The sequence below is a fragment of the Rousettus aegyptiacus genome, unplaced genomic scaffold (assembly GCF_014176215.1).
Source record: "Rousettus aegyptiacus isolate mRouAeg1 unplaced genomic scaffold, mRouAeg1.p scaffold_m13_p_1, whole genome shotgun sequence".
Classification (NCBI taxonomy): domain Eukaryota; kingdom Metazoa; phylum Chordata; class Mammalia; order Chiroptera; family Pteropodidae; genus Rousettus; species Rousettus aegyptiacus.
In genome coordinates, this window is record NW_023416284.1 from 93,196,823 (window position 1) to 93,218,162 (window position 21,340).

At 41.9% G+C, this 21,340-nt stretch overlaps 1 protein-coding gene across 4 annotated transcripts in view; it reads left to right on the forward strand.

Annotated features, from left to right (window-relative positions):
• PPARD (peroxisome proliferator activated receptor delta) overlaps positions 1–21,340 on the forward strand; it is a 72,593-nt gene that overhangs the window by 20,748 nt on the left and 30,505 nt on the right. The window contains exon 3 of one of the 4 annotated variants that reach the window (XM_036239138.1): positions 4,106–4,341. The exons of the other annotated variants lie outside the window; for them this stretch is intronic. The gene's annotated coding sequence lies outside the window, so the exon portion shown is untranslated. The remainder of the gene's footprint in view (positions 1–4,105; positions 4,342–21,340) is intronic. 4 annotated transcript variants of the gene reach the window in all.

Sequence of the window (21,340 nt, forward strand, 5' to 3'; positions counted from 1 at the left end):
TCTGTGGGCTCAATTGCACAGGGGCATGAATACTAGGAGGCAACTGTTACTGCATGCCGTTTTAGAAAGCTGCTTCCAATAGCAGGTTGCAGTGAGGATGGATTGGCTGAGCAGGCCAAGGTGACAGGATGGAGCCATTATTCTACATTATTTTACATGCTTGACTGAGAAGTTGGGATTGATCTGAGAACAGAACAGTTGAAGTCACAGAAAGACCTTTGCACAGGAGAATAAATGTGGTAGCTGTCATCTAGGGAAATTAATCTGCTAGCATTATCCTAGAGGGGTCAAATGGAGAGGGATATACACGTAGAGACATAGAGTAGGAAATGTCTATGAAAAGTTTCCGGTCTGCAGTAACAGTTTGCTGTTTCAGGCACCTCTATACTATGTACTTTGGCTGTATTTTCTCTTATCTTCAGAATGACCACACACACACACAAAAGATATTACCGATTTATATTCAGTTTGCAGCTGAGGAAACTAAGCCTCAGAGAAGTTAAACTTGTGTATGGTCCATAACTAGTAAGTTGCAGAGGAGCAATCAGGTCTGCCTGGCCTTGAAGAAGACTGTGCCTTTTGGTAGCAGTGGGAGTAGAAATGTGGAGGTTACTGAGAAAGTGAGGTCTTGGCCCTTTGGATGCTGAAGGAAGGCGGAGGAGTCTGAGAGGTTGACTTTTTGAACCTAGGTGGCTGGGACAAAGATGACACTGTACCAGGAAGAAGAGAAGCCCAGTAGGGACACTGGTGTGGTGGGGGAAGGTGAGTCATCCTGGAACGTTGGGCACTTGTTGATTGGGTCCTTCCCAGTTATAGGGGGGTGCTTAAATCATTCCTCTACTTTGTATATGAATATGTACCCTTGGGCAAAAAAGTGTTCTAAAAGTGGGAGCTTATTGGTGAAAAGATACTGTGGGGTGGTTGTTTGTTCAAGCAAACACTGGGTTTACATATTCTCTCAGCAGCCTGTACACCATGGGGCTGGACCTCTGCCACATTCTACTGGTGAAAGCAGTTACTGGGGCAGCCCAAGTTCAAGGAAGGGAACTAGACTTCACATCTTGATGGGAGGAGTAGCAAAGGGATTGTAGCCTTATTTAATCCACAGACAGCAAATAAATAATGGAGAGCAGAGATTTTGAGCTTTGATCTGTGTGACTCAGACCCAGGGCTCTTTCTGCCACACCACATTATGTCCCTTTCTGCTTCTGACTCCTTGGGGGTTGCAACGCTTGCAGGCTCATGTGCGTTGTTAGAGGAAACTGATTTTTATTTTGTCATGCCAGAGAGAAAGTTGTATTAGTCATTCCTTTTTCACAGGTTAACATCCAAGATCACTAGGCCTGAGAGAACCTTCCAAATAGGTTTGTCCTAGGGATTCTCTAGCTGCTCCTTAAGGTTCAGCACTGATTGTCTAACAGGCATGGCATTTCTCCTTGGAGTTTCCTTCTCTGCACTTAGTAGCCTTTTGATCCATAGCTCTGGCCCTGGGGGATCCTTGGGGCATTGCAGCCAGATGTGCAGGCTGGCCCTTCTGCTAGTTGTCCCAGATGGTGTCTAGTCCAGTGATTCCCAGACATGGCTCAGCTAGCAGATTCACCAGGGAGTTTTGGAAAAAGTGTAGATTTCCTAGGCCTTGCCTTGTACCTCTTAAATTAGAATTTCCAGTAATGAAGTCCTGGGATTTTAAAGCCCCCTATGACTTGAGCGGGAAGCCTGGTTAGGGAACCACTGACTTCTCAGAGAGGTCACTGATTAGACTAAAGTCACTGATTAGAGGTCACGTGGGTACTGCTAGTGATTGTCCTGACTGAGGGTTTTACACTTCACAATCTTGAAGTGACTCCTAAAAGCGTCCAGTGGTTTCCTACTGTATCTGTTCAAATATTTGATATTCTTTTGCATTCTTTGATAATATCTGAGGTTCATGGAGACTCCTGGTTTTCTTTGAAAGTGTTTGCAGAGCAGAGCAAGCTTTGTAGTGGTCAACTTCAAATCCTTTTTAACCAAGGACTTGCTTGGTCTAATTTACCTGGAATACAAAATTCCTTTGCTTAACTGTCAGTTATCTTTGATGCAAAGAACATGACAACTCTAGATATATCTAAGTTAGCATAATTGGACCTTTCTAGTTCTGTGCCTTGGGCCTATTTAAGGTCCACCTATATACTGTGTATTTAAAAATCCCGGTTGATTTCTTTTCTCAGTTAAACTAACATCTACATTTTAGAATATTTGGAAAATATAGAAATACTGTAAAGAAGAAAAAAAGTTACCAAGAACCTTCCTCTCAGAACCACTACAGTTAAGATTGATGGCTAGTCTTGTGCACTTGCTCACGTGCACACACTCGTGCGCTCTCTCTTTCCCTCTCCCTGCCCCTCACTCCTCTCCCTCTATCTCTCCCTGCCTCCCTCCTACAAACACACCTTCACACACCCTCTTTTTGAAAACCATGTTGAAGTCATATTGTGATACTGTAATTTAGCAGCTTTATTGAGACATAATTCAGTTTACCCATTTTAAATGTACAAATTGGTGCACCCACTATAGAAAATGGTATGGAAGTTCCTCAAAAAATTAAGAATAGTACTATCATATGACCCAGCAATTCCTCTTCTGGGTACCTTCCTGAAAAACTTGAAAACACTTACTTGTAAAGAGATATATGTACTCCTGTGTTCATTATAGCATTATTCACAGTAGTGAGAATATGGGTCAACTAAGTGTCCTTTGATGGATAATTGGATAAAGATGTGGCATGTATGTACAATGGAATAGGGCTCAGCCATAAAAACATGCTTGGATCTTGAGAGTATTGTGCTAAGTAAAATAAGTCAGACAGAAATGGACAAGAACTGTATGATTTTACTCATGTGAGATAATAAGCAAAAAAAAGCAAAAAACAAACTCATAGATACAGACAATAGAGTGGTAGTTTACCAGAGGGAAAGGCGGTGGCGGGGAGGACAAAGAAGGTAAAGAGGGTCAAATACATGGTAACTAAAGGAAACTAGATTGTCGTTGTGAGCACACAATTGAGTATGCAGATGTCGTATTATAATGTTGTACACCTGAAATTTATATAATGTTGTTAACCAGTTACTCCAATAAATTTTATAAAAATAATGTTAAAAAATTTTTAATAATAAGACAGGATCAGTAAACAAAATTATAATTTGGTTTGTATTATATTTGCAAAGTTGTGTAACCATTACCAAAATAAAATTTTCACCTTTTCACCATCCCAAAGTGAAATCTTATATTCATTAACATTCACTCCCCATTCTTCCCCTTGCCTTCTGATGCCACAAATTTGCCTATTCTGGTTATTTCATTTAAATGGGGTTATACAATATGTGGTCTTTTGTGATTGGATTCTTTAATTAAACCTGATTGTAATACTGTTTTGAAACTTGCTTTAAACATTTATATCACTAACAATTTGAATATAGTTTTCAAGAATGCATTTTTAACAGTAGAGCAGTATTCCATTTTATGAGTGTATCTGAGCACATTTAACCTTCCTGCTGATGGATGTTTAGGTTATTTCTTAACTTTTGCTGTTTATAGCTAATGTTTCCTATATTCAGAAATCATCTTGTTTGTTAATTTATTGGTTAATTGTCTGAATCCCTGACTGGAACAGAAGCCCTCTGAGGGCAGCCACCTTGTCTATCTTGTCAGCATTATCTCCCCAGGACCTGACAGAGTCCTGCACTTTGTGGTTGTTCCCTTTTACGTGTGTGTGTGTGTGTGTGTGTGTGTGTGTGTGATTTTGAATTAATCACAATCTAAGGATATTGATAAAGTTTGCTAAATTGCCAAATTCCAGAGAGTTATTTGAATTTACCCTTTCTCTGCAGTATATGAGAGTGCCTGACTTACTGTATGTGAGTTAATTTATAAAGAACATCCTGTGGTCTTTTAAAATACAACACTCTTTGACCCATGAACCAGTTAGTTTAGGATCAGTGGTCACATGCCCCTCTCCATAGGCCACAGAAGTCCTGCGTGTTGGGTAAGATGGTTGTGTCTGGGAGCTCCGACCCTGGGTCCTCATTGTGGCCCTGTGGTATTGCAACATTTTCTATTGCCCTTACAGAGGCTGCATGGAGTTCTTTAGCCGCTTCCCCTGTTGCATGCAGACATGTCGGGGAGCGAGCAAAGTTGGGTTGGTCAAGTGTGTGTAAGAAGATGTTGGTTCCAGTTGCTGATTGAAATGCCTTTTGAAGTCATGAGGAGAGATGTCACTCTGCAAGTTGTGTGCCTTCAACAACAGAAATGAAGAAATGTTTCCAGGAAGTCTGACGCAGTCAGCGGAGGCTACGCCCTCTGAAGGTAGTGGGTACCCACAGGCTAGTAAACGCTGGCTGAGTCACCCCCTAGCTAGTCCCTGCTCCTCTTCACATAGTTCCTGTTTGAGAAAGCCTGCTACCTGGTGCCCATGATGAGGAGGAGGAACATTGCCAGCAATTCAGGGCAGGTCTCCCCACGTCATGGCAGCAGACTCTTCCTTATGGATTCACAGTAGTTCTTTTCTTCAAAAATGAATTGTAGCGTCTGCTTGTTTTTGGATAAGTAGGTGGAGTATACACTTGGGATTTAAGGGATGAGCTGGATAGCCAGAGTGGGTAGCACTTGTGTGTAGTATAGAGCTTATGTTCCCTGTGGGGGATGGGGGTCAGTTAAGGTCCTGAAAGTTCATAGGCCCCAACTATAGCTGACTGGTTATCTTTTTATTCATCTCTCATGGTTTTCATATCACATTCCACTTGGAGTTTGCTCCAAGCCTTCCTCCACTGACCCCCATCCCTCTCATAAGGTGCTGCCTCTTGTAACTGCAGAGATCACCAGTGTTACAGACGCCTTAACTTTTCTGTACATCTCGGAAATCTCTCATTTGTTTAGTCTCACATAATTGTTCATTGTTTTATTATTACTTCAGCAGTTGTGCCTAGTACCCCTTATTACACTCCGGAAATATGCAGCAGAAAGAGATGTGCCCTGTCCTGTAGGAGGCAGTGCATCTCTCTTTTCCCTTGGCCTTATTTCCCTTCCTCTGACTGCCTTTGCTGCCCTGGTTCCTCTCTCGCCCGCCTAAGTGTGAGCATCCTGAGGGCTTCCGCTCTTTTCTGCTTCTCTCTCCCTCTCAGGGTGCTTGGCCCTTCCTGGGGCTATGACCTTTTCCTTGTATAGATACAAATAGTGAACTTCTTGCCCCAAATCCTTCTCTGCTGAATGCCAGACCCACATGTCCACCTTCTTGCTGGAGCCCTCAATTTTCAAGGTAGAACTCCCCTTTGTCTCCCTTCTTTCCACATCTCCATTTCTGTTCATAAAATGCCTTTCTCTCAGTTCCTGGGAGCCTTATGACAGCTTGAACCCCTCTCTCTGCCATCCACAGGTGTCCCTCCCAGTCTCAGTGTTTGTTTCCAGTGTTCTGATTTCACTGCCTGTAGTGGGTTGGATAGTGGCTCTCCAAAAGATATGTCCATGTTCTAATTCCTGGAAAGCTGTGAATGTGACCTTATTTGGGAAAAGGCTTTGTAGGAATCTTTCCCATGCTGCAGCTGTACAAATCTATGCTTGTTGGCCTCCTCTTTGGGCTTGTCAGTCCCTTGGTCTAAAATAGAGACAGTGTTTCCTGTTTCCAGTGATTACATGCTCATTACTTTCCAGGTCGGAAGGCAGAGTTCACTGCCTTCTTCTCGCAAACTCCCAGGTCAGATGTGCAAAGGCCATGTGTACACAGATACAAGTGTGGTCGGAGATAGGTCTGGAGTTAGACCTGTGTTCAAAATCAGGTTCTGTGACCCCACTTTAGTGGCCTTGGGAAAGTTTTCTTTACCTTTCTGAGCCTCAGTTTTCTCATCTGTAAAGTGGGGATGACAGTGGTACACACTTCCTGGGGTAATTGGGAGAATTCAGTGAAAGAATACTCATAAAACATTTAGCACATGCCTGATTCTTTGGTAGCACTTAATAAATATTAGAAATGACCAGCTTCCACTGTGGAGAGTGATAACTGCCCCAAGCCATTGGGTGGCAGAAGTGTGGGGGCGGTGGTTCCCCTGGAGTTGTGTAACCAGTGGACATGGAGAAAGAACATTGCCAGTGTTGTCTCCTTCATGAACTCATGATTCTGCATGAGTGAACTGTACTTGAACTACACTGAGGAGCTAGCCGTTCTTTGAATTCCAGAGCTCTGACGGGGCCTGTCATAGTCTTTCGTATATTGTGGTTATCCTTTACTCCACAGTATGTTCCCCGAGAGCAAGATGGGCACTGGGTAACTATTTGACTGCTTGAACTGAAACTTAGGATTCAGCAGTGGGAGTGGTCAATCCACTAGTTGTAAACCATAGGGACCCTCCTGCTTCTGACTCCCACCTCTGGGGAGTCTGTTTCTTTTGTGGCTGCACAGATACAGGGTTCCTCCTGCCAAGGAGCTTTTCCACTCTGTAGATGTATAGATGGAATGCAAAGTGGCTCTGGAAGCCTGAGGCACTCTCACTCTATAGTCTCTCACCACCTCACTAACCTAGCAGGAGCAGAGCTTGGATGGGCCAGGTATCAGTGGGAAACATGGGTTTACTGCCATGGCCATGATAAGTCCTGGGGCTGGAGCTTCAGGTTTAGTTGCTTTGAGTGTTTTGTTTTGTTTTGTTTTGTTTTGTTTTGTTTTGTTTTGTTTTAAATAACCAAGAATTAATGTACATTCTTAATACTGAGAGTTGTTAAGAATCTTCTCTGGAAAATTCTGGTCTAACTCACTGACCTTATAAAGTGTATCTGTAACTGCTTATAGGATATCTTCACTAGGGATGTCTCCAGAGCTCCAGAAACTCAACATGCCCCAAAATGACCCCTTATCTTTTTTTTTTGCCAGACCTGCTTTTCCCACAGTCCCCACCTTAATGGGAGCGTCCCTATGCCCCTGGCCACCTGATGGTTGTCCTCTATTTCTCTCCTCTCCCCAGTGCCTTTTAATCAGTCACCAAGTCTTGTTGATTCCTCAGTATCTCTCCTGCTTTATGCCTTAAAGTCTACTGATACTAGTGCTGTCTCAGCTTGTGGTTATTTGCCTCATATTTTCAAACTGTCTCATCACATTTTAGGAGTTTCTTTCATAAACAGAATGTAGCTGAATTTAAAATTTTAAACCAAATCTGACAAATCAGTCTTAAATGAGTTTAATTTCTTTATAGTTTTGAGTATTTTCCAGATACCTTCCTTTTTTGTCTGTTTATCTCCTTTTCTGCCTTCTGTTTGATTGAGTTTACTTCCTTTACTGATTTGAAAGTTGTACAACTTCTTTTCTTACTCCTACATTTTCTGTTCTTTTCTCCTATCTTTTACTTTGAAAAAACATGAAAATAGTGTAGTGAACATCTGTTCTTTTAATTCAGTTAATGCATTTCTCTGTATACTTTGGTTTAGAACCATTTTAAAGTACGTGTGGATTTTTTTTCATTTTCTTGCTCAGGATTGATGTGCTAGTTCTATCTGAAGACTCACTCTCACTTAAAAAAAAAAACAAACTTATTTCAGAAGAAGTTTAGGTAGATTTAGAGAGTTTCTGTATCCCTTCACCGAGCTTCCCCTAATGCTAACATTTTACATTTAATTTCTTTTTAATTCTGGGAAATTCTCAGTCATTATCTCTTTGGTTCTTCTCAGTTTTTCCTTTTCTGGCCTTTTGGAATTCATTAGACATATGGTGACCATTCTACCATCCAACTCTCTGTATCTGTTTTTTCTGTCTTGCTTTATCTCTTTAAACATCCAAATTTTTTCATTTTGTAGTCTCTTTCAGATTATTTTATTACTTCTGATTCTTGTGCTGCTACTTAAATCTATGTCTAATGCTTGTCCTTCTTGATGGCTTATTTCCTTGTGTGGTTTGTAATTTTGGAGTGTGAGTTCATCTTCAGAAGGGACTATTTTATGGACAAGTTTTGTGCCCTGGGTTGTGTAAATATCCCTCAAAGCAGTTTGCTTCTTGTGGGGCCATAGGTGTTTCAGTAGTCCTGCTCAGTTTTAATGTTCATTTCTCAGTTTGGCACCCAGTCACCACTCTGTTAGTGTAAAGTCAGATTCATATCCATGGTTGGAGTTAGCTTAGTAGTTTGGTTTCTTATAGGTGACCCCCTACTCTTCCACACAACCTTGGAAAAATGACTAGCTTCTTGTTGCTTTCCTATATTAGGCAGCCCTTTAAGCCTCTCATCTTGATATCAGGACTCAAACCCACAACCAGGCATTAAAACTACTTCGTATGTGGATTTAAAAGTCCACAGGTCATTTCGGTGTTAGTTCCACTTACTTTCATGTTTCAGTTTTTCATTTTTGGCACATGGAGTATTTCTCTTTCTTTTAAGTTTGGGTGTATGTTTAAGGATATCATTTGTTTTATCTAGTATTTCTTTCTATATGACTATAGTGGGAAGGGGATGTGCTTTCACATTCATATTGCTGAAAGTTCAAATCCAGATTCTTAGCATAAGAAGCCCTTCATGATCTAGCCCCTGCCTCTCCTGTATAAACTTAACTCTTAAATTTTATACTTCTTCATGTACTGTAATGCTTAAAAGCTCAGGTTTTGGTGTCTGTTTGGTTTGGAACCTCCATCCTTTTTAACATATAATTTTGGACAAATTGCTTATCTTCTCCATGCCTCAGTTTTCTCATCTGTGAAATGGCAACTACTGGCATATAGCAAACCTAATCCCTGTTAGTTCCCCTGTGGTTGCTGTCTTCACTAGGGCATACTCAGGCTTCTGCACCTTTGCACATGCTTGTTTCTCCCAGGAAGTGCCTTGAAACTCCTAGAATTCTGTCACTTGGTATTGCCTGTCGAGTTGTGTTGAATTTCTCTGGTCAAGTAGAGGCAAGGGCTGGGAATACTATGAGACACCGATGCAAGAAGAGAGCAATAAAGTTTGGTTTTTTGTTTGTTTGTTTGTTTGTTTGTTTTTGGTAAGTTTTGTGCAGAGTTCATGGAAGTATGGTTGGGACACAAGGCAGTGATTCTCAGTCCAGCCGAGGATGCCAGAGACTTACAGCCGGCCATCCAGTTGCCAGAAAAAGCCATGACATCCTGCAAACTGAAGTGGTTTCTGGCCTTAAGAATTCATGCCCCACATTCCTTCCTCAAACTCAGCTTCTCTGAGTACCAGGCAGAGGAATACAAACTAATTATAATCCCTAGTGGGCCCTAAGAACCTTTAATTTTAGAATAAGGCTGCACTTCTAAAGCGATAGTTGCTTTAGGAGTAGACGATTCTACATGCCGGGGTTCTCCAAGGAGACCAGAGTGTGAAAGCTCAGTAGCCTGATGTTAGAGCTAAGTGTTGCCCATAACTGCCCGTCGTTTCCAGCCCAGTTAAGGTTTCTGCCCCTCTGATATTTCAACAGCTATAAGGAATGGATTGACTAGGCCCCGTAGAGAGCTAAACAGGGCCTGTGCGATCTCCCCCTGTTCAGTTTTGCCTGAATTCTCTGACCTCTTGGTAATCTATCACAAGAATATTTTCAGAAGAGGGGGGAACTTGATCTTTGAAGATCCCTGTAAGCGTCCGGCAGACAGTTGTCTGGTGGGAATGGTGAACATGACAGCTTTGACTCACAGGCCCCTGGGCTGGGGTTTCAGGAATCAGCTTCAACTCAGAGGTAGGCACAAGGCTAGGGTTTGGAGGACAGCTCCCGCCAACACACACATCATTAGTTCTTTCCTGAAGACCTTCAGTCTGTAGTCATGAGTTTAGCATCTACGTGTTCACTACATGCTGGGTGCTATTGCTGAACATACTGAAGTAATAATGACACAGTCTCTCTCCTCAGAGAGGAGACCCGGTAGTCTAGTTGGAGAGAATTCCTAGCACATGGAAGCTGCAGCCAACTGTGCAAGGCTGTAATACTGTGTGATTCTGTTCTATGCACATCTGCCCCTTCAACAGATGGTGCTTTTGCTCAAGAAGAGGGATTCTCTTTCTGAAGTTCGGACCATCAGTTTATTTTTTTTTCTTGGTTGACTTTATTAGCACCATTACAGACTGATCTGAGATTACTAGGACCACCTTTTATGTTTCTAAGAAATGGCCCTAAATGTGTCTTTATGAATTTCTCCTTTCTTCCATTTCTCTAAATAATGACAGGTTAATTTTACAGTGTCACTTGCTGATCTCCCAAGGTCTCCTGGGAGTAGGACACCAGCCATTGCTACTTCTGAGGCATTAAGGTTTTTCCTATAGACTCTCAGATTATTTATTTGCCTTTTCTAGTCTGACCTCATTTTTCTAGATGAGTACATCTCAAAGTGATTGCTGAATCAGGATTCCTGGGAGTGGGCCTTGGAGTCTGTTACTGAGGATTGGAGGAAAATGGAGCAAGTAGAGATCTGAAGCAGTTATGGATAGATTTAGGGATGGGGACTCCAAGAGAGTTAGGTAGTCTATAGTCTCAGGCAGTTGTGGAAGCTCCACTAGGTCATAAAAGACCCAAGTTCCTTCCAGTTCCCTGCTCCATCATTCTTAGGGTATGGCTATTGTTCTTTTTGTTCAAAATGGCTTCCATGGATCCCAGCTATCACATCCTCATTCCAGGCCATAGAATAGAAAAAGAAGAAAGGTTGATGGGCCCCCTCCCTCCCTTTTAAGGATACTTCAAGCAAGTCTAATGTCTCTACCACTGTTTGTGATGGAAAGCTATTCAATATCTCAGAGCCATAGTTACCTCATTTATCATATGGGCATGATAAGACTTACCTCAGGAGGATGAGGATTAGAGAGAACACATATGGATTGCCTGGCACAACGCTCAGTCCACAGTACATGCATGCTCTCTGGTACCTGCTGCAGCAGCACACCTTGACACCGTTCCCTTTCCCTTCTTCCCCCTATTCCATCTCTCCATGGTCTCTATCCTGCCCCCCTCTTTTTTGGCACATTTTGCCCTCTGTTCCTACCCCACCTTTCCCCCGCATCTCCTCTCTTCTCTGCCCCTAGTTCTCCTGCTTCTATCCCTCATCATCATCTTTATCTTTTACTTCTCCACCTCGTACTATCTTTTCCTTTTATTGTTTCTGTGTCTCTGTCTTCTTGATGTCCTTAATTAATGGCAAAGTATCATTATATTACAAGGACCAGAGTTTAGAAGTTGTGACTGGCCTTTGAACTGTAATTCAGCAGTGAGTGATTTGAGAAAACCAAGTTTAATTGGTTTATTCATGAGTCAGTTAGAAATCATATTTGGCAGTTAATAAGCAGAGATCAGAAATAGCGGTGGCTTAAATCAGTAGTTTATTCTCTGTAGGTTTTTAAAAGAAATCTAGTGGAGACAGTCTAGAGCTGGTCTCTCTGCTCTGCCATCCTTAGTGCATGGCTTCCAAACCCAGGGTTGCGTCGTGGTCCAGCTATCATGTCAGGTTTCTGCGAATAAGAGGAGAGAGACCAAAGGACATATGCTGGCTGTTTGTCTCCTTCTCAAGGACCTTTCATGTAAGTCCCACCCAGTAGTTTTCTCTTTCCTTCATTGGCTTCCCATAGCTGCAAGAGAGGCTGAGAAGTCTTTTAGCCAGACAGATTGCCATCTGAAATAAAATTGGGATTCTAAGAGAAAAAGGGGAAAGTAGATATTACGTAAATAATTTGCAAGGTCTTCCACCATTCATTCAGCATTAATTTAGCACCTACTATCTGCTAGTTCTTAAGACCAGTCAAGGAGTGCCTATTCCAGAGGGGAAACACAGAAAAGTAAACAAGTACAGTATAGAATGAGGATGGTAGAGGAAGAGGCATAGAGTGGAGGAAGGCATGAGGAAGTGTGCCTCACACACCTGCCAGGAGGCTGTCAGAGTAGCCTCCAAAGTTTATCATGCTCTGCATTTTGTTCCTCTGTGCCTTTTCCTCTGCTCTCTCCCTTTTATTATCAATGTCATTGCCACTGTTGTTGCTGGGTTGTTTTTGACCCCAGCAATAGCTCTTAGAACCCGAGGAAGTGGGAACAGTTGGCAGCTTAGTGGGGGCCTCTGGGATGGGAGCCACATGTTTGAAGAGCCAAGTCCAAGGCCCACAGGCAATCAGAGGCTAGTAACAGCAGTGCATCCTGTTCCTGGATATGCCATGGCACTGCCAGGAGACATTGATTGCTCCAGGAATGGGGTCCGTATCAGGAGGGGGTGTACCTGACCAGGCACCTGACCAGCTACACTGTGCTGTCCCTAGCAGCTTGTCCTTAAATGAAAACTTTATAGTGGTATAATCTTTCTCCAGGTCCCATAAAATAGGTATAATGTTTTATCTGCATTGATTAATCAGGAGTCTCAGGATTCTATAGTTAATCATATATTTTTTTAAAAGTATAGCTTCTACTTTCTATAAAATTAAACATTGATATTCCTTCTTGGAACTCAAAGGGAATTTTAGGAATAAATTTTGTGACCTGCGGTGTCTTTGATTCTCGTCTTAGGAACACCCGTTACTCTATCTCCTCCTCAACCCCTCGCTCAGTCCCTTTGGGAACTCAGGGAAGCAATGGGAAGCTTGCTGCAAAGATTTTTTTTAAAGGCATATTCCTTAAGGGTTTAATCTTTCAGGGAAGATGGAAAGGTTAAAAGGTTGTTAGTTCTGACCCAATATACATACTTCTTATGAGCTTAGACTATGACACTGGGCAAGTTACTTAACTCTCCTTTGCTCAGTTTTCTTACCTGTCAAATTGTAATCTTGGTCGTTACAGAGATTAAGAGGTGCGTGGGAAGTATTCGGCACATTCAGTTATTATTACTGCTCTTTGCCACTGAGGCTGAACTAATAGGTTGAGGCCAGAGTGTGGGAGGCCTTGGATACCACATTAAGGAGTTGCATTTTAGTCTTTGGGCACAGAGAGCTGCAGGGGATTTGTAGGCAAGGGTGTGACAGATTATATCTCAGTTTGGCACTGTCACGAACAGGAGTAGGGAGGCTGGACTGGGGCAAGGAAATCTCTAGAAGCAGGTCCAGGTGAGGGGTGGGCAGGGCCTGAGTCAGGGCAGCGGCAGTCAGGGAGAGTGGACAGTGGATCATTGAAAAGTCACTAGTGAGAGACAACCCAATGGCATTTCAGCCTGTGTGACTAGGGGATGGTGTCCCATTGACTGGGAGAGTTGGTAGAGGAGCAGGTGGAGTTGGCAAAAGAAAGAAGTATGTGCATGTGATTATTTCTGGCCCGAGGAAGCCCTGTCATGTGCTCTGTGGAACTCTTAGAGCTGGTAAGACTAGCAGCCCCCTAGAGGCCTTCTACTTTCTCCCTGGGGTTGCTTCTCTCAAACTTGGGTTCTTATATTTGTGAGGAGGTGGGAAAGCTAGGCCTCTCCCAGGCCCAAATCAATTTGAGCCAGGGACAGGGTGGCCAGCATTGACCTGCCAGTGGCCCTGACCCTTTGTTCTCTCTTTGACCCTATGTTGTCATCTCCCAGCTTTATACCTCCAAACAAAAGGTGGAATTGCATCAGTTGTTGTTCCTTACAAGGCCCCAGAGGTTCCTCTGGGTAAGCTCACAGGTTGTTTTCATCCCTTCCTCTTCGACTTGTGCTGAAATTCTGCTATGGGTCCTGTTGCAGTGTCTGCTTGGCTTCTGGGGCCTGAGCCCAGGTTTAAACAGGCTACCTTTAGTTTACCATCAGGATGAATTGTAGGAAGTTGGGGAGGACCATGGTGGTGGTACAAGCTCAGCTCCTATTTTTAGTTTATTTTTATGTTAAAATGTTTATTAATACAAAGTAACGCATAGTTGAGAAAGTTATATGACCAAAAGGGACTGACTAGACATTGGATATGGAGCCCCACTCCTCAGGAAGGAGTGAAGGTGATGGCGAACAGTTTCCTGTGTATTCTTCCAAAATTTTTCCATGCATATAGTCTTGTATATGAAATGTTCTTCCTACTCCTACTCGTATTCCCTCTAGTAGTGGGGAGCACACTAAATTGTTTTGACACCTAGCTCTTTTCACTTAAGTATATATGGGGAATTTTTCCACATCAGCACGTACACATCTACTGCATTCTTTTTTTAAGGTGTATATTCTTTAATATACTCAGTAAAGGCTGCAGTTAAATTTTTTAAATTTTCTAGCAAACATTCATGTTAACTAGATATTAAAATGTTTTGGATCTATGAAGTGAACTATGACTTATAAAACATCTTCACAGCTGTTTTGTTCTGTGATCCTCATAGCCCTCTGAGGAAAACAGACCAGAAGAAATTTTTTGCAGCTTAGGATACTTTGTGAACAATGAGGAGATGAGAAAGGTTAGTGTGCATTTAACAAAGCGTAAAACTGGGTTTCTTGTTTGAGAGACTCAGATTGGGGAACAGGATCTAGAGGTATACACACATCTACCTAGAAAGAAAATGTAAGGCAGTATCCATGGAGTGAGTATGGTGGGTGGTAGATGCCTGGGGGGTGAGCTTCCTCAAAGGGGATGAAACTTGACCCGTCTTAAAATAGAGGGGCTAGGAATGAGATGAATGATAAATAAAGGGAGGACATTTCAGGCAGACAGCAGCATGGGCAGAGTCAGGGAGATGCAAACACGGCAGAGGTTCGGGGCCTCTCGACACTTTTCCTTCCACCACCAGATGCTGTAATCATTCAGTCAGCAGTGTTTAAATGCCTGCTCTATACCCAGCACTTTTGGGGTCCAGAGAGCAGCAGAGACAACTCTGTCCATGCCTGCCCTCTATGGTCTCTCAAACTCTAGCCAGGAGATGTCGGATGCACAACAGGCAAAACAAATTAATAGTGATAGAGTCAGAATATTGGTAACCTCTTATTGGGGGTATTGTTGGGAAAAGGCATAAAGAACCTTCTGGGGTGCTGGAAATATTTGTTATCTTGAGCTGGGTGATGATTTCGTGGTAGTGTATAATGTGACTTCGTGACACTACATGCCCCTACTTAAGTTAATGCAGACTGCTCAGTCTAACCATGAGTATGTTATATCCCTGTTATCAAACAAGCAAATAAATAGCCCATTTCTGAATGAATGAATGAATGAATGAATGAACGAACGAACGAACGAAAGAACAAATGAATGAATGAACAAATAAATAAATAAAATGCAATAGCAAGAAAGTGTGAGAAGGTGTATGCTTGGGGGAAATCCAGGGGCTTTTAGGACCACACTGCAGGAGGCTTATCTGCAGAAATGATACATAAGCTGAGATTTGAAGGACGTGGAAGTGTTAGGTTAAAAATGGGAGAGGTGTTTCAGGTGGAAGGAATAGACTATGCCAAGGCCCAGAGGGAGAAAGCCTGGTGTGCTAGAAAGTTGAGAGTAAACAATGTGGAGTTTTGAAGAGATGAGAGATGAGATTTCAGACCCTCAGCTTCTCTCACTGTTGTTTCGGAAGCCCCCTCGTGAATCTTGCTGCCTCTCTCTACTCTTACAGGCATTGGAGCAAAACACCTCTCTGGTTCTACCCACCCCCTTTCCTCAGAATTAGGTCCACCCTTAAGTAACTAGGAAGTCAAGGCCATGTCCAGGCCATTTATCTGTTCTTCAGAGAACTGGATGCTCCACCAGAGATACAGCTTGCCATTCCCGGATGTGCTCTGCATCTCAGCTGCATTGCCTGGGTCACCTTGACCTTCCCTGGGAGTTCCTTTCCTAACCTTCTGGCCCAGCTGAAAGTAAAGCTATAACACCTATTCCAAAATCATCCCTGCTTCTCCTGAGTTTGAAATATTTCTTCCTCTGAAGTGTCCACTTTTTACATGGTCTCCTATCACACAGCTTGTTTGTATGCTCATCCGCTTCAGGAGAAGTCTTTGCCTTATTCTTTTTTGGCATCCCCCCTGTTGCAGTCTAGGTCAGTGCTGATACACATAGTTCCCAAATCAATCCCATAAATGATTTCTTAATCGAATGTTGTTCTCGCTGGAGGTTGGTGGAAGATTGCCATGGGGGTAACTGCTTGGGAAAGTATGAAGACTGGAGCTTCCAAATTCCCGACAATTATTAACTTTCAGGATTTGGGAAAAAGGAATAGAATTTCCTGGGAATTTGCAAAATCGTAAGTTATGCTATATCTTTCACTGTATTTATGATCTTTTAAAGAAGAATGAGAGGCCAAAATAAACTGCAAATTATTTTTCTATAATAAGTTTCAGAGTATTTTTCTGTAAAAGAAAAAAGGTTTTACAGTAAAAGATTTTTTTGCATGGTTTATTATTATTAGGACTAATACATTGTGACAGGATTATGTAATTAACATGTAAAAATGCTCTCCACCTGGTATATAGATAATTGATAGTAGAAAATGTTAAAGGAAGAGAGCATTAACACAAAATGAATGGCAAATAAAAATTATTTACTGTTTTAAGGATAAAGCCTCAGATATTTAATATTTAAATGTTATTAAAGTGACATTTAAAATACTTATTTTTAAATTTTCTCACATTAAAATTTACTCTGTTGTGTATTTCTGAGTTTTTTGGCAAATTCATAGTCATTAACCACTGCCATAATCCAGATAAAGAATTGTGCCATCACCTCTAAAAACAATGACATTCGCTTGTGCTAATTTTTTGTAGTCAAATCTCACCATCTTGGTAAGCCCTGATCTATTCTCTGTTCCTATAGCTTTGCCTCTTCCAGAATGTTATATAAATGGAATCATAAAGTATATAGCTTTTTGAGTCTTTTGTTTAGCACACTGTATTGAAATTTATCCATTGTTGGTGCTTTTATTGTTGAATAGTATTCCATTCTAAGGATGTGCCACAGATTGTTTCTGGTTTTTGGCAATTTTGAGTAAATATTCAATGTACTGGTTTAAACATAGGTTTTCATTTCGTTTAGGTAAATACCTAGTAGTGGGATTGCTGGATATGGTAAGAATATGTTTAAATGACAAACTGTTTTCCAAAGCAACTGTGCCATTACATCCCCTACCAGCAGTGTACGAGAATTCCAGTTTCTCCATAACCTTGTTAGCATTTGGTGTTGTCAGTTTTTGTTTTGTTTTGGCTATTCTAATAGGTATGTGATTGTATCTCATTTTAATTTGCTTTTCTCTTCTTGGCACTTTGAACATTGTTTTCTTGTATTTTTCATCTGAATATCTTCTTTGTTGAAGTATCCGTTCAGATCTTTTGCCTATTTCTTAAATGGGGTGTTTGTTTTCTTATTGTTGAGTTTGGGAAGTTCTTTATATATTTTGGATACAAGTCTGTTGTCAGATATGTGATTGGCAGATATTTTCTCCCAGTTAAAGGCTTGTCTTTTCATTCTCTTAACGTTGTCTTTCAAAGAGCCAAAGTCCATAATTTTGATGAAATTAAATTTACAAATTAAAAAAAAAAACGAATCCTTTTTTTTGATACTAGCCTTAAGAACATTTACCTAACCGAAAGTCACAAAGATTTTCCATTGTGTTTTCTTTTAAAAGTTTATCACTTTTATTTTTTACATTTAGATTTATCCATTTTTGGTTAATTTTATAAAAGATGTACAGCATAGATCAAGGTTTTGCATTTGAGTTGTTTCAGTTGTTTATAACTGATCTCTTTATTGAATTGCCATTTACTTTTGTAAAAGATGAATTGGCCATATTTGTATGGGTCTAAAATGAAAATTTTAAATATGCAAAACATTAATTGCCTTTCTGATAATCGTGATACTTGTTTCATGATGTAAGGAAATTTCCATCTTTTTGAATTGATGATGGTTGAATAAAATGTGCATCCAGAAGTATTTTGAAGTTGGACATTGAGATATACATTACTTTGTATAAGCTCATCTCTTTTTTTAGTGATGAAAACACTTTGCCCAATTTTGGTTTAGCTGTTGCTTTTACTAATCAATACTGCTTTTAGTAATTCAGATTTTAGATTAATTTCTTATCTAAAAGAATTTCACAGTACTCATCTTTTTAAATTAATTAATTAATTAATTTTTTTATTTTAGTTCTCCTGTAGCAAATAGTCAGATGCTAGAAGATGTCAGTGAACATTATTGGGTAGCATTTGAATAACCTAACAAGTGTATCTCCTAACAGAGATAATAGTACTACACAGAATCATGTGTCAAATAGTCAATTTAAAGACTTATTTGTTTCTAAACTTATTTTTTATAATACCACTTGTAGGATTTGTGTATACTCTAAATATAAATATATTAATATGTATTTGCAAGAATGACTCATCATTAGCAGCAGATAGGGCCATGAACAAACACACCATGGCAATGGCTACAAGCGAGACTTGTTTAAATTGTGGCCACTTTTCTCCTACCACTCCTGTTCTGGTTCCCAGATATGTCAGCCTTAACTTTCAGTTCTGCATGTTAGTTTTTTTGCTCTTGTTTAGACTTGAAGACAGTGGATTCCTTCAAACCAGTAACATCTCTAGGTTGATTGTTAAGCTTTAATTCTCATCAGAGAATTATAATACTTTTTCCCATTTTCCCAATTTCTCAGCTGATGTTTCTCAGACTTTGGGATTCAGTAAAATAGATACATTTCCCAAGAAATGTTGGGAAGGAAGTCTTGTATGGAACTACTAGTCAAGATATGTCACAAGTCAGGACTTGACAAAAGCCATGTGTTGTAGGGTATCCTGTAAGGTAAGATCCACAGGGCAGCCACTGTGTCTTGTTCATCACAATCTCTCTGGGACCAGCTTGGAGTCTGACCCATGGAGGGTGCTCCATGAAAATTGCTGGCCAAACAAATGGTTTTCCAATGATTGGCTTTTTGGAAGCAGTGTGTAAACAACTTTGGCTGATGAAGATGGTTCAGGTTGCAGAGTTTTGTGGCAGATGAGTTTAGAGAACCCTGTTGTGCCAAGCCTTGAACCACAAGCAGAAAAGCTTAGATTTTTAGATTTTGGACACTGGGGAGAGAGAGAATCAAACAAGATCCAACTGAGTCTTTGTTGGCTCTGAGCCATAGGGCGAGGTGAGGGCAGAACAGCTTTTTACTCTCTGTCTTTTATTTAATCAAAAGGTCAGAGCTACAGAAAAGTTGAAAGAATACTACAATGTGCTTCTCTATTTCCTTCAGGAAGATTCATTGCTAACAATTTGTTACATTTGCTTGACACTGTGTTAGATTGTCCACATTCTATATTTGTTAGATTGTTTCTTGTGATTAGATTTGGGTTAACATTTTTGGTGGGAGCCCACGTAGGTGATGACTACTTCCTGCTGTTTCACATCAGGAGACATGACGGTGCCAGTTAGCCTCAGTAAAGGTGATGCTAACTTTAATCATCTTGTTAAGTCTATGTCTGTGAAGGCTACGTTTGTTTTAAGGCAGAAAACTTTGGGGTTTTGTTGTTGTGGGAGTGGGGGTGGAGGTGGTGTGTGTGTGTATGTTTTAAGGCAGAGAACTTTGGAAGGAACTTTTCACTGACTTTTGGGACTAGCCGATGGCCATTTTAGAAAAGAGACTGTTTCTCTCTTGGTTTTACCTGCTATTGAGAAACATTTTGATGTAGTCAAAAAAGCCCTGGGAGTCAGGAAATGGGATTTGGGATCAAGCTCTACAACCATCTCTCCCCATGAGTGTAGACAAGTTATGTCTTCTCTCTGGGATGAGCCATTGTACATATAAGGAAATGGACGCTTAGAGAGGTGAAGCAATTTGCCCAAGGCAACTCAGCTAGTAAGTAGCAAAGCTAGGATTCAAACCCAGTTGTTTAAGCCAGTCTTGCCCTTGGATCATTATGGTGGCACCAGGCACCAGGCACTAGGTATACTAGTGTTCAGAACCCATCAGAACATCAACAATGTAGGATCTGAAGTGAAAGGGAAGAGAGAGGTGACTCTTGGCGGGGTTCCTCTCCTGCATGTGGCAGGCTTTTCCCTAGGATGGCCTGGGGAACCTCAGGCAAGCTGGTAGATGGGCTATCAGATGCTGTTCAGTCACTTTTGGAATAAATGTTTTTGTGCAGGTATTAAAAAAGTGAGCTCCTGGTGCTGTTCCAGCCCTGTCTGCCCAAACAGGGAGGTGCAGGCCTCCCGTGCCTGGCCTTTGTCTATGTTAGGGCCAGTGCCCAGGATCCCAAAGGTAGTCCAGGTGGATGGAAGAAGGTACTGCCTCAGCCTGCCTGGGTTCCCGGGTAGAGGGAGGGAGATAGGAAGCATTAATGGGGGAAAGGTGTACAGAGCCTTGCCAAGCAGGTCACTGTGGGTGGGGAATTACCGCCTTTGCGCTCTGGACGCCCCAGAACTTGGGTGGAGGTTCTCAAGGAGGCAGCCACAAAGAAGGGCTGTGGCAGCAACACTAAGTACTCCAGGACTGCTTTTGGCGGCCCAACAGCTCACCAACCTATCATCTTTCCAGTTAGCAGCTCTCCCCAAGGTAAGTAGCACCTGAGCACTTGGTGAGTAGTATCATGGTGTCCTTCCCCAGAGCAGTTGTTTTGAGAAAAACAGTGGCTCTGGCTCAGTCAGGGTATGGTCTGTCAAGGCCATGTTGTCCTGTTGCTGAAGAGCTAAAAAGCCTGGAGGGTCAGTCTTCCCAAGTTCTAGCTGCTTCTCCCTGCATTGTTTATCCTCCCGGGCCTCCAGGGAATGAGGCCAAATTCAGGGCCAGGGCTAGAGTGGCCTGACAAGGAGCAGACTGTGTTGAGGGGAATTCTGGGGAGTTCGTCTACCCCCAGTTCACGGCCTTCTCCTATAGTGCATCTTGGAGAGACCCCTCAAGGCATTGACAGCCAGGGAGGCAGGGGTGGAGGGGACCCCTGGAGAGACAGAACCTCAGAAAAAGCAGTGTGTACAGACAGTCACAACTATCATCACTGGTTGTAACGTGCAGTGGCAGTGCTTTACTTGATTCTTTTAAGGCAGCCCCTTCTTCCTGCCTGATGGGGCTAATGTCCATACTGGGAACCTGACGTGATCTGACATGTAAGGCCTTCCGCTTTCTGAATGAATTCCTTAAGTGTCATCACCAAGTCACGCCAGTCTCAACATTTCCCCATTTCACCCCGCACACCCCTCCTGACTGGCTCTGAGGCCTGGGGAGTGGTGTGCAGTTTTTTGACCAGCTTTCTCACTGAGAACTCCTGGAGACTGTCATGCAGGCATAAAATCCAGAAGCTGCTTTCAGGGTGATATGAGAATTGGAAGGTGAGGGCATGGGCCAATTTTCTGACTTTCCAAAGTGCTTTGATTTTTAAAATGTCTGTTATGGGCTCCCTGAGATTTGAATATGCTTGTTTTATTTGTCCTTTCATTCCCTCGCCCCAATTCTCCCCTTCCTTCTTTGGGGGGGCTTCATGCTTTTCAAATATTTGTTAACTTGGCCCTTATCAGGAATCTTAATGAGCAACCAGATAGGTGTGCAC